General features: G+C 41.4%; 1 long non-coding RNA gene across 2 annotated transcripts; it reads left to right on the plus strand.

The window, feature by feature from the left end:
- The first annotated feature begins 2,457 nt into the window (after nucleotides 1-2,457).
- On the plus strand, nucleotides 2,458-12,538 carry Gm41149. 2 transcript variants are annotated; one of them, XR_001781254.1, is made up of 4 exons: nucleotides 2,458-3,012; nucleotides 6,737-6,831; nucleotides 8,299-8,447; nucleotides 12,053-12,538. It is a non-coding gene; the product is annotated as a predicted gene, 41149 (long non-coding RNA). The 2 variants fall into 2 exon arrangements; XR_001781253.2 differs by lacking the exon at nucleotides 2,458-3,012 and having other exon boundaries at nucleotides 4,399-6,831.
- The last annotated feature ends 26 nt before the right edge of the window (nucleotides 12,539-12,564 follow it).

Below are 12,564 nucleotides of genomic sequence, written 5' to 3' on the forward strand. Positions count from 1 at the left end.
TTCCTGTCTGCAGTTTCCCGGTCACATTTTTAATTACCTTTAGAGCACAAAGGCGTTGTGTGAAAACCACACGCCTCCTTTTAGTTTCTCCTGTTCAGAAGGGTCTTCTACATTCATTTGCTTCTGAATCCGATTTCATCCGTCTAAAATTTTGAATATGTTCAACTACACAGTCGTCCCCGCTCAGGAAACCTGAGACAATGGCGGGAATTCATAGTAAGTTTCCCTATTCAACCAGACATTTCTTCAGGGGATTGCAAAGGCTCTGTGTAGAAAGAGTTAATATGTGTATATCTCTCTGAAATTGGCAAATGTATTTTATTTCCTCTAACATTCTGACCAGAGAGCTGAGCTCCCCTCTCCCCCCTTGTCCATAGGCAAAAAAAAGAAAAAAAAAAAAAAAGAAAGAAAGAAAAAGAAAAAGAAAAAAAAAAGACTGCATTCGCTAATTATACATCCTGAAAAGAATTTGGTTCGCTGTAAGATGATCCCACTGATATGCTAAATCCTTTTTTCTGCTTGTGCTGCCTGAAGCTTGTGTCTAACATTTTTTTTTCAACTGTATGACAATAAAAGTTCTGGCAACAAAAGAAATAAATAGGGCAGCTAAAGAAGGTACGGCAGAGCACATGGCAGGCCGCCGCTCCCTCTCCTTCTGGCTGCTCTTTTGTAGATTCTAGTTTGGTACCCTCAAGTCAATAGCCCAGACCCAGCCACCTTAGCAAGTCAGAATGACACCCAAGCCCTCTCTCTTTACGTTCATGAATAGTCAGCGCCCAGCAGACAAAATAGAACTAATCTTTTTTGACAGAATTGTTCAATTTTGAGGAAAAGCTTTTGAGTCTTCCACACATTTGCAGAACACGAGACAACAATGGGAGAGATCAAATTTGAAAACAACAGTGGCCAATGGGGCTGGGGGAAAGTCTCTCTGAATTAAATAGCACTCTCACTCAGTCCCAGTGGCCATAAACTTGGGACAAACATTCATTTCAATACATGAAAGAGATAAACACACAGAGAGGGCTTCCTCCAGCCTGAGCCAGGCTTCTGCAGTAATTCCTTCTGCTATGATACACATGTCTCTCTCTCTCTCTCTCTCTCTCTCTCTCTCTCTCTCTCTCTCTCTCTCTCTTTCCCCCCCTGTCTCTCTATCTCCCTCCCTCTCTCCCTCTCTCCCTCCCTCCCTCCCTCCCTCCTTCCTTCCTTTCCTCACCCCCCCCCGTTTTTCACACAGACATAGACTAATATAAATACTTCTTCCCTCTCAGAAATGATTTTGTTTGGACAAGGGCAGGAGTCTCAGTGGAAAGTGCTTCCCCCCACCCTTGAATCCAGCAACCCTTTTGTCAGCATTTGAAAGCCATTTTGTCCTGTAGAACTCCTGTAGTGTATCAGTCACTTCCAAGTCTAACGTGTGCTAACGATGAATCTTTCTCTCAGACTCTCCTCTACCTCCTCCTGTTTCATACCAGGCATCTTTATACCTTTGGAGACAATACAAGCAAGAAGCAAAAATCTACCCAGTTCATGGCAAAAACAGAAGTTAGCAACATGGTCCATGCAGCTGCAACACTGCATTTAAAATTCCTTTTTTCTCATAGGAAGAGGGCTAATCCTGCCCCCGTAATTCCCTACAGCCAAAATGTGCCCCCTCCCCGCGTGACAGTGCAATGCAAAGACACTAGCACGCTTATCTTGCCTAACCAGATGGCCGACTTGGATCAGTGCACACACACCACGATCAATGGGAGAGATAAAGAATTAGGAAAACAGTGGTACATGCTCCCAGAAAGCTTGTACACTGCATAATTATTTTATGATTCTACACATGGCTACATGTGATACTGAAGGAGAGAAGGGAAGGATAATGAGAGTGCCAGGGAGAATTTTGTAGTAGAGCACACTTTGTTAGTCAGCACTTCCCACTCTAGCAAACTCGAGGCCCTTATCTGAAAGTGATTTCAGAAAACATGAGGGAAAAAATGTCAGGGAAGGTATTTCCATTTCACCCCCCCCCCTCTTTTTTTGGGGGGGGGCAGGTTCTGTCTTGTCCCAAAGTTGAGTTCAAAACCCCAGGAGGCTAGCTGGGATTTGGCTATATCTGTCGTCATTAGCTGCCTCTAGCTGCCCAGACAAGAGAACCGAGCAGATAATAATATTTGGATGTGATGTGGACTGTAGCCAGAAAGAATTGGGTCCCCCAAAGATGCAGTCAAGTCCATTCAGGAAAATTGTGCAGGAAAAAGCACTGCCTTTAATTTCTGTGTCCTGATTGGTTGACTAAAGCAGTGTTTTCCAGCAGGTTGGTTCCGAATGTCAGATGAAGGAGGAGTAGGGGGAGGAGGAGGAGAAGGAGGGGGAGGAGGAGGAGGAGGAGGAGGAGGAGGAGGAGGAGGAGGAGGAGGAGGAGGAGAAGAAGAAGAAGAAGAAGAAGAAGAAGAAGAAGAAGAAGAAGAAGAAGAAGAAGAAGAAGAAGAAGAAGAAGAAGAAGAAGAAGAAGAAGAAGCAGCTGCTGCTTCTGCTGCTGTGTCCACCATGTCTTCTACCCCAAGAGTGACTTCCCTCTTCTGTATGTGTTACAGGAAAAGTTTTTGAGGATTGGAAGCTGGCATGCGCTGCATTCTCTGAATTCAGATCCAGATCAGGAACCAGAACAATGAACAGTGCCAGTCTTCCACCACAGCAATGTGCTCATCAGGAAAACAGAGGGCTCTCCCAGGCCCTGCTCTGTGGACTACGTCGTACATGATTCTGTTATTATTTACAAATGAGAATGCTTTATTTACCCTGTACGACACCCAAATTTATTCTTTTATCACCTGGTATTAAATGCGAACAAAAGTAGAATTCTGTCCTCCGGATTTGGGTTTGAGACCGAGTTTGCATGAAAATTAAAAGATTCAATGAACTTCTGCATTTTTTTTGTAAAGAGAGATAGGAGCTGGGAACTGGGGGTCAGTCTTAGAAACTGGTGCAGCCTATCGTCTGAAGGAAGCAATCACATTCAAAGTAAGATGCACGTTTAATATTCAAATATTAAAATTAATACAAACTAATTTCTAAGGGTCAATAAAGTATAACCTGGGTAAAATCTCTGGTGGATTAAAAAGGAGAGACTGACAATTGTGAAGTGCCCTTGTCCTTCTAAGATACTGTTGTTGGGAAAAATAGGAAGGCCTGGATTGCTGTGTGCTCCAGTCACTCTCTGTGATGTATTCTGTGGAGTTATCTTGTTATTCCTGCCCTATAGCATATCTCTCTTCAAACTCCGCTCACAGTGGAAGGTTGTATGCAGCAAACACTTAGAGTTGCAGCACACTATCAGATTCAGGGACAGATCCCAGTTTGAGGATATGATGGGTATTTCCATATCTGTTTTTAGTTCAAAATCTTTCAAAGGCAGAGCTATCATTTTATGTTTTCGGGCTTATTTCTCTTTTTCTCTGAGATAAGTGTAAACATGCCCTTTCCAGCCGCATGTCAGCTTCATCGTGACTTCCTCTGGCTGTGAAAACGGATTCTGCATACATCATGCTTGACAAACGGTAACGGAGCTCCCAGGAAGTAAGGGGAAGCCGTTTGTTCTCCGGGAAGGAGAGATTTAGAGTAGGACTTTGTACACTTGAGGAGGAGTGTGAGGTTCATTGCAAGGCTGAGATAGGTCCAGATCCTGACTCCAGACAAGATGAGGTGCCTGCACCTGAGACCCACCAAGAAGCCAGAAAAACCTACAGGAAACCATGTGCTCTCTACCCAACTGCACCTATGACTCCTGGTATAAGCGAACACAAACCTTATTAGGTTAGAGCCCAAGTTGTCACGGATTAAAATAAATAATACCCGTTCTCATAGTCAAAGTTCACTAATCACACAAGCTCTTAAAGGAAGAGTCAGAGAAAAAAAGTAAACAGCATACTCAAATCTCTTTGGACAAAGCTACCTACACATAATTAGAAACTGAGCACAAAATAAATGTGGCTAGTCCAGAAGTGGCAGCAGCAGTGGTGGCGGCTGGGCGGGGAGTGGGGATGTGGCAGGGTTGTGGCGGGGGATGGCAGCAGCAGCAGCAACAACAGGCATATGCCTTTAATTACACCACTCGGCAGAGGCAGAGGCAGAGGCAGAGGCAGAGGCAGAGGCAGAGGCAGAGGCAGAGGCAGAGGCAGAGGCAGAGGCAGAGGCAGAGGCAGAGGCAGAGGCAGAGGCAGAGGCAGAGGCAGAGGCAGAGGCAGAGGCAGAGGCAGAGGCAGAGGCAGAGGCAGAGGCAGAGGCAGAGGCAGAGGCAGAGGCAGAGGCAGAGGCAGAGGCAGAGGCAGGTGGATGTGAGTTTGAGGCCAGGCTGGTCTACAAAGGAAGTTCCAGGACAGCCAGGGATGTTATCAGAGAAATCCTGTCTCAAGACACCCCCACCTCCATACATACCTCAAAAAAAAAATTGGCTAATACAATTTTGAAAGTTAAAAGTGAAGGGCTAAGGTTGGTAAGGGTGCTAGTATAGCATTCACGGAGTCCTCTAATCACCAGTACCACCCAAACAAAAAGTGGTGGTACAGGCCTGTAGTCCCAACACTCAGTAGACACCAACACTCAGTAGACATCTTTAGCTACACCGTGAGTTAATGGCCAGCCTGGAATACATGAGAACCTGTTTCCAAAAATTAAAAAAAAAAGAAAGAAAGAAAAGGAAGCATTTTATTAAAATATATCAGCAACAAAAGGCCATTACAGTGTCAAGACAGCATGGCATGGTGGTGTGGTGCATAGTATATGATCCAGCGCTTAGGAGGTAGAGGCAGGAGAATCGGAGGTTCAAGGTCTTTCTTGAAGGCATAGGTGAGTTCATGTAGCCTGGATTTTGTGGAATCTTGTCTCAAAAAAAATGTGTTTGTAGGCTTAGATTTTTCAAAACCAACTTTAATAAGGAGTCTTAAATGCTTTTAACCTCCCTTCTAGCCCACTGACCAAAGGTAAAGATGGTTAATTGGATAAGGGGGATATGGACCTGTTTAGAAGTAGTTCTTTGGGAAGATTCCAAACATGAATCAGTAGTAGCAGCTCAGTCCAGAAGAGACCTCTAGGCTCCTCCGAATAGGCAGAAATCTGAGGAAATAATAAGAAGCAGCAAGACTATCAAGAGAAGTTCTTTGGTGTTTTTCTCTTTATGAAATCACAACAAGAGAAGATCAGCAAAGTCCAGAAAAGCGTTGCAAGGCAAACCAATGCAAGAGCATCGTTCACTGTCTGTTGGGTTATACTCATACTCTTTGTAAATGCATCCTCTTAAGTGTCTGCCTCAGCAAAACATCCTCTCACATGTCTGCTTCCAGAAAAATATCACCTGACACATTTGAGTGTCCATAGAAACCAGAAATTTCCACTTCAAGTGTTGGGTCAGTGTTTAAAAGCACTGGCTGCTCATCCAGGAGACCCAGGTTCAATCCCCAGCATCCACATGGCAGCTCACAATCACCTGTAAGTCCAGTTCCTAGGGATTTTGACACCATCTTCTGGCTTCTGTGGCACTAGTAATGAAACTGGTGCACAGATATGGGTGTTGTCTGCAAGCCACCCAGACACATAAAACACTAGGCAAGCAAACAAATAGAATTTTAAAAAGAAAGAATAGAGTTGAAAAAGAACAATTTTTTTCTCACTTTTGTTGGGAAACAACTTACACATAGTACATGGCACCTTTCTTGAACTCTCAGTTCAATGAGTTTTAACAATGCAGAATATTCCCACCAACTGAGCATGTTACCTCATGATCTATGGCAGATGATCCCTCCACTACCAAAGGGCCTATGTGACCACTGATTTGGTTTGTGTTAGTGCAATACATTTCACCTTTTCTGGAATTTTTTTTATAAATGTAGTCATCTATTATAAATTTTCTTTGGAATCTTGCTTTCCTGGTGTAGCATAGTGGTTTTGAGGTTAGATCATTTTATTATTGCTAAGTAAGATTCTGCTGCGTGGCTCTCTCAACTTCTGCTTATCCACTCCTTATTTAGTGGATGTTTGGTTTGCTTCCAGTTTGGTATTTTTGTGAATAAGGATGTCCTGAGCAGCCATGTGGAAGTCTTTATGTGGGAGTATGTTTTCATTCATTTTGGGTAAGAGTCTAATGGCACAATGCCTGGCCACATAGGGATATTTTCTTGACTTTTGAGAAGCCACCAGACATTTTCCAAGGTAACTTACCATTTTCTATTTTTATCAAAAGTCAAGAAGGTTCCAGTTGCCCTGTGTCCTCGTGAATGCACAATATCGTCTGTCTCAATATTAGCCATTTTAATGACTATCTCCTTGTGTACTGCTTTGCATTTGTCTACAATGTTTATTAACTACTAACATCGTTTGTTTATTAACTATTCTTAAATCCTACTCTGTGAATTATTTGTTCAAATCTTTTATCCATTAACTTTTTTTGTTGTTTTAATAATTTGTAACCATTTTTAAAAAGTCCTGGATACAAATAATTTGCTGTATAAGTTATCTTCATTTGTTTTTATTTAATGGCATAAAAACAAAACCTTAACCTTTTGACAAAGCTCAGTAAGAAGTTCTGTTTTATAGATTGTGTTATTTTTGTAGCTCATAAAGAAATATTTATCTATTTTATGTTTACAAAGACTTTTCTCCTCAGTTTTGTGTAAAGAGTTTTAGGCTTTTCAAGCCTTTACATTCGGATTAATTTTATTGTGCAATGTAAGATAAATATCTCTTTCCTTAGAAATATCCAACACTTCTAGCAACCTTCATTGAGAAAAACCTTCCTTTACCTGTTGGATTTCTCTGTGTTTTGAAACACCAGTTAACCATATACATGTGAGTGTATTCCTGAGTCTATTCTTATATATATATCTACCTTTCTTAATTAAGTTTTGTAATTTTATGAGTAGACATTGGGAGTGACAGCTACTAATTTTGTTCTTTAAAGAGTGTATTTTGTTTGTTTTGAGACAAGGTCTCTCTACATAGACATTCATGGCTGTCCTGGAACTCACTATGTAGATCAGGCTGGCCTCAAATTAATCCACCCACCTTTGCCTTTTGAGGAAGGAAGTTACAGGGATCAAAGATGTGTGTCACCATATCAGGCTAAAGGTTGTATTATTATTATTATTATTATTATTATTATTATTATTATTATTATTATTATTTCACTTAAATTTTTAAAAATGCATGTGTATGTGTTTGTATTGGCACCTCGTGTGAGCAAGTACCAGAGGAGATAAGAAGAAGGCATCAGAAAACCAGGGACTGGTGATTGGGAGCTGCCTGATATGAGTGTGAGGAATGAACTTGGATGTTGTCTTGGGGTTTACTGTTGTGAACAGACACCATGACCAAGGCAACTCTTCTAAGAACAACATTTAATTGGGGCTGGCTTGCAGGTTCAGATGTTTAGTCCATTATCATCAAGGCAGGAACATGGCAGCATCCAGACAGGAATGGTGCAGGAGGAGCTGAGAGTTCTATATCTTCACCTGAAGGCTGTTAGCAGAATACTGGCTCCCAGGCAGCTAGGACAACAGTCTTAAAGCCCACACTCATAAGGCCACACCCACTCCAACAAGGCCACACCTCCAAACAGTGCCACTTCCTGGGCCAAGCATATACAAACCATCACAGATGTTCATCAAATGCTCTTAACTGCTGAACTGTTTCCCTTGCCCGTTGAAGTTACTTTTATATACTTTAAGATCAACTTGCCAATTTCTATAATATCCACTGGGATATAGAGTGGAACTGTTTTGAGTCTTTAAATTAATTTAAGGAAAATTTACACCCTAATATTTAGTGTATCTCTTTATTTTTTATAACTTTAAAATAATCTCTTGCGAATGTCCTGCAGTCTTAGAAGTCTATACAACTTCTGATGATTTTATTCAGAAGAACTCTATATTTTTGGACTCAGTTTTAAAGGGAATTAGCATTTTAAATGTCGTTTTACAGTTGCTTGTGGCCAGCATATGTAAATATGAACTGATTTTGTTGTAATGAACTGATTTTAGTCAATGGCTTGACTAAATGTATTTAGTAGTTTTATATTTATTAGTTATTGTTAGAAATTGGTAGACATATCAAAATTAAGCTGGCATATGTGTGTCTTTCATTTATTCAAGAATCCAGAGAGCTCTTGGGCGGGTGAGTGGGTGCAACATGCCCGGAGCCAAAGCAGTTTAAATAATTCGCCACAACAAGTTGTTTTGGAGCCCTTAGAATTTCTTCAGCAAATAATGAACTTTGTTTTTCATGACATTTTTGACTTTTATTTGTCTTACCTCACAGACATGATGGCTCAGATCAGTGCCATGGTGGGAAGCAGCAATGGTGAGTGTGAGCAGCAATGGTGAATGTGAGCAAGCCCCTGCACCATGCTCTCAGTCCCGGGCATCAGTCAAGTCCTTACTATGAAGAATGGCTACAGGTGCTCACAGGTGAACTTGGCCAGACTGAGGGAGCTTTCTTCTAGTCTACTGAATTGTCAGCAAGTTTTGAAATCATCAACTGATGTCCAATCATTTCAAAAGCTTTTCATTACACTGTGCAGATTATTGTATTTTTTCTCTCTTATTGTAGTACTATGGTGATTGTGTTTATAAGGCTGCTTTTATGTATTTAAACTATCTTATATTTCTATGACAAACTTTACTTGGTCATATTAAGGTCATAATTTTAAAAATATAATGAGTGCCACTCACTAATATTTTGTCTTAAAAATTGGCTGTATGTTTATGAGGGACACTGATATTTAATATGTCTTTTCAGATGATGTCTTTGTTGGTTTGGGAGAATAGAGATATTGCAGATGCATAGCTATGTGTTTATTCATCTATTAATTCTCCATATTTATTATGAAACCCAGAAGTGCTTAAGTTTGTGGTAAAAATGTAAAAGACACAGTCTCTCTATTTTTACATTTGTTTGCTTTTCACATCGTGTATGAATGTGTGTTGTATCATGGCTTGTATAACTTTCAACAGTTGTTTCTCTCCTTGAGCCATTTAAATCCCAGGGATTTAACTCAGGTTGTCAGTCTTGATAGAAAGTACCCTACCTGCAGAGCCATCTTGCTGGCTCAGGTAGAGCCTTTTACAGAAACTGGTTCATAAGCGACACACTGTTAAAAGGGCATGTTACTAAGGATTCTACTCAGGTTTTAAAAAAGGATTTATTTATTTATGTGTATGTGTGTAGACAGATTTTAATCCAGCAACATGGTTACTCTGGGCTGGAATATAGGCACGCCCTTAGTACACACCTTTAAACTCAAACAGTGAAGGTAAAGTTAGTGTGTAGAAGGAAGCACCCATGTTTGAAAGTGATGTTTGAGTGGCAGACAAAGTGACAAATCAGAGAAAGATTTGACAGAATAGGATATGCTTAACTTTCATGAGAAGAGAATGGAAAAGGAAGCTACTTGAAGGACAGGGGAGAGAGAGAGAATGAGAGGTGGGAGGGGAAGGGAGAGAGGGAGTGGGAGAGAGAGAGCAAGCTAGACACAGGTGAAGACAGAATGAGCTAGAGAATGAAGAAGAGCCAGAAGATTAGAACAGATTGCTAGAGTTAGTTTGAAGCCAAGCAAAGAAATTCAGTGAGAAGCTGAGAGAGAAGCCAGATTTGAATCTGTCAGCATAGAGAGGAATTTGAGCCAGAACTGCTGAGTAGAACCAGCCAGCCAAAATTCAGAGAGAACTAAAAAGGGTGAACTTACTGAGCAGTAAGTGTCAGAGGCTGAAAACATTCTAAGCCTCCGTAAGATTGTATTGAGGCTAGAAGTTTCCAGGACTAGGCCTAGGTTAGCAGACAAAGGCAGTCTTGGAGACAACAATTACTACAGGAAAATAAAAGTTACTTTTACATATATGTGTGTCTATGAGATTATGTGTGTTCTGGGCATGCAGGTACCTGAGAACACATAAGATGGCACTGGATTCCCTGGAACTAGAGTTACAGGCAGTTGTTAACTGCCCAGTGTGGGTGCTAGGAACTAAACCTGGGTTCTCTGCAAGTACATTAAGTGTTCTTAACCACTGAGCCATCTGTCCAGCCTCAATGTTGACAGTGTCCTTTTCCCTCCTGCTGCACTATCTATCTGCCTATCAATCTTTGTTTCTTGCTATACTTCACTTTTCTTCATAGCATTTGTCATTATCCTGCATATTATATATTCACTTGTTGATTTATTTGCTCTACTCTATAAGAACATTTTTCTTGCTGTGTTTTTCTTTTTCTTTTTTCTGAGTGATGTCCTGGACCTTGTACATGGAAAACAAGTCCTCTACCATCCAATTACACCCAAACACATCCACCAGTAGCTACTTGTTTAAGCTGGATTTTTTAGTGATTTCTTTAAACATGTAAGATGTGGACAACGACTTTTAGAAGGAAGCCAAGAGCAGGCTTTCCAACACCAGTGAGACCAATAAAGAGTGTGAACTCCAGAGGCAGGCTACCTAGGTTTGAATTCTCCAAAATTTACTGTACAATCTTAGGAAAACTAGAATCTGTGGTGGCTTGAATCGGAATGGCCCCCATAGTCTCATATATTGGAAAACTTATTCCCCAGTCAGTGTTTGGGAAGGATTAGGAGTTGTGGCCTTGTTGGAGGAGGTGTGTCACCGGGCCTGTGCTTTGAGAATTCAGATGCCTACACCGTCCTCAGTTAGCTTTCTCTCAGTCTCTGCCTCATGCTTACAGAGCAGATATTAACTCTCAGTTACTGTGCCAGCCTTCTGTCTGCCTGAGTGCTGCCATGCTCCCTGAAGTGAGCCCAAAATTAAATGCTTTTTTTTTTTTTATATATGTTGTCTGGGTCTTGATGTTTTATCACAGCATTAGAAAAGTAACTGAGACAAGAGTTCTAACAATTTTAGATTTCCTAGCATTTAGTGGGAGAATCTAGAGACTTATTGAGAGACCTACCTATTAGGGATTGGTTTTAACTCCATAGTACAGATGAAAGGAAAGAAGGAAGGAAGGAAGGAAGGAAGGAAGGAAGGAAGGAAGGAAGGAAGGAAGACTGGGACTGGGAAGAGAGCCATATAAGTATGAGGACCTGAACCCATATCCCTCACACCCATGTAACATCTGAGGGGGTGGTGCATATGTGGGAGTGGAGACAAGAGAATCCTGAGGGCTTGTGGCCAGCCAGTCCAGCTGAATCTGTCAACTCTAGGTTCAATGAGAGATCTGTTCCACCAAGTAAGGTGAAGGAGTTAGAAAGATGGCTTAATGCTTAAGTGTTTACTGCTGAGATGGTGGTGGCTTACACCTTTAGTCTCAGGTACAGGCAGGCGGATCTCTGAGTTCAAGGCCAGCCTGGTCCACTAGAGCAAGTTCCAGGACAACAGGGATACACAGAGAAACCCTGCTTCAAAAAACAAAACTATAAAAACAAAAGGAAACAAAAAATAAGTGTTTATTACTCTTGCTGAGGACCCAGGTTTGGTTCTCAGCACCCAGGTGGCTACTCACAACAGCTTATAACTCAAGTTTCAGGGTATGTGACACCTTCTGGGGCATATAAATTCCTCCAGGCACACATATGTACATATACAAATAAAAAATAAATTAATGAATGAAAAGGGCCTAGCCAAAGGCTCTTACCCCAGAGTTAACAACCTGAGTTCAGTTCCTTGAACCCACATGGTGGAAAGAAAGAGGTGACTCCTGCAGGTTGTACTCTGACCTCCACATGTGTACCGTAATGCATGCGTGTCCACACACATGTTCATACATATATACCTGCAAAAATAAAAAAAAACTATAAAACCTTTTTTCTTTTAAATAGTGGAAAGTTATTGAAAAATATATCTAACATTGGCCACCCACCTTTACACACACACACACACACACACATATCTTCCTCCCACACACACATAAAGATACAAAACAAACAAATAACCCCAAACAAACTCTGAACCAGGGCAGGGTAGAGATGCGTCTTTAACATAGTAAATAAAAGAATTAAGATTTTTAAAAATAATGGGGAAGCAGATCACTGTTGTTTTGTAATAGAGGGTTTTTTTTTCTTTTTGAGATGGGGACTCCGAGCTGGCTTTTATCATTCTGTGTAGCAGAAGGAATGACCTTGAACTTTGAGTCCTCTTCCCTCCATCTCCCTACTGTTGGGATTACAGGCAAGTGCATCCATCCTTCCATCTCTGCCTCTTTTTCTCTTCCTTCAGGGTTAGCATCTTGTTGGCCTCATACTCGCGTTAGCAGAGGGTGACCTTGAACTCCACCTCCCAAGTTCTAAGATCATCTGCATGGGATGGCAGGCCTGCCTTACTCTCCAGCTGCCCAGTGCTCGTTAGAGCTTTATCAGAATTGCCGTTGGGTGGGCATGGCTCCTTTACCTTTGAGTCAGCAGACATTCAGACCAACAGACACAGAGAAAGAGAATAGTTCTGCTTCATAAGATGGGTGAGCAGGGAGGAAACTAGGATTACTGCCTTTACTCCCCCTCCTCTTCCTCCTCTTCCTTTTCCTCTTCCTCCTTTCCTTCTTCCTCTCCTCCTTCTCCTCATCCTCTTCTTCTTTTGTTTTCAA

Source organism: Mus musculus, chromosome 14 (assembly GCF_000001635.26).
Source record: "Mus musculus strain C57BL/6J chromosome 14, GRCm38.p6 C57BL/6J".
Lineage (NCBI taxonomy): Eukaryota > Metazoa > Chordata > Mammalia > Rodentia > Muridae > Mus > Mus musculus.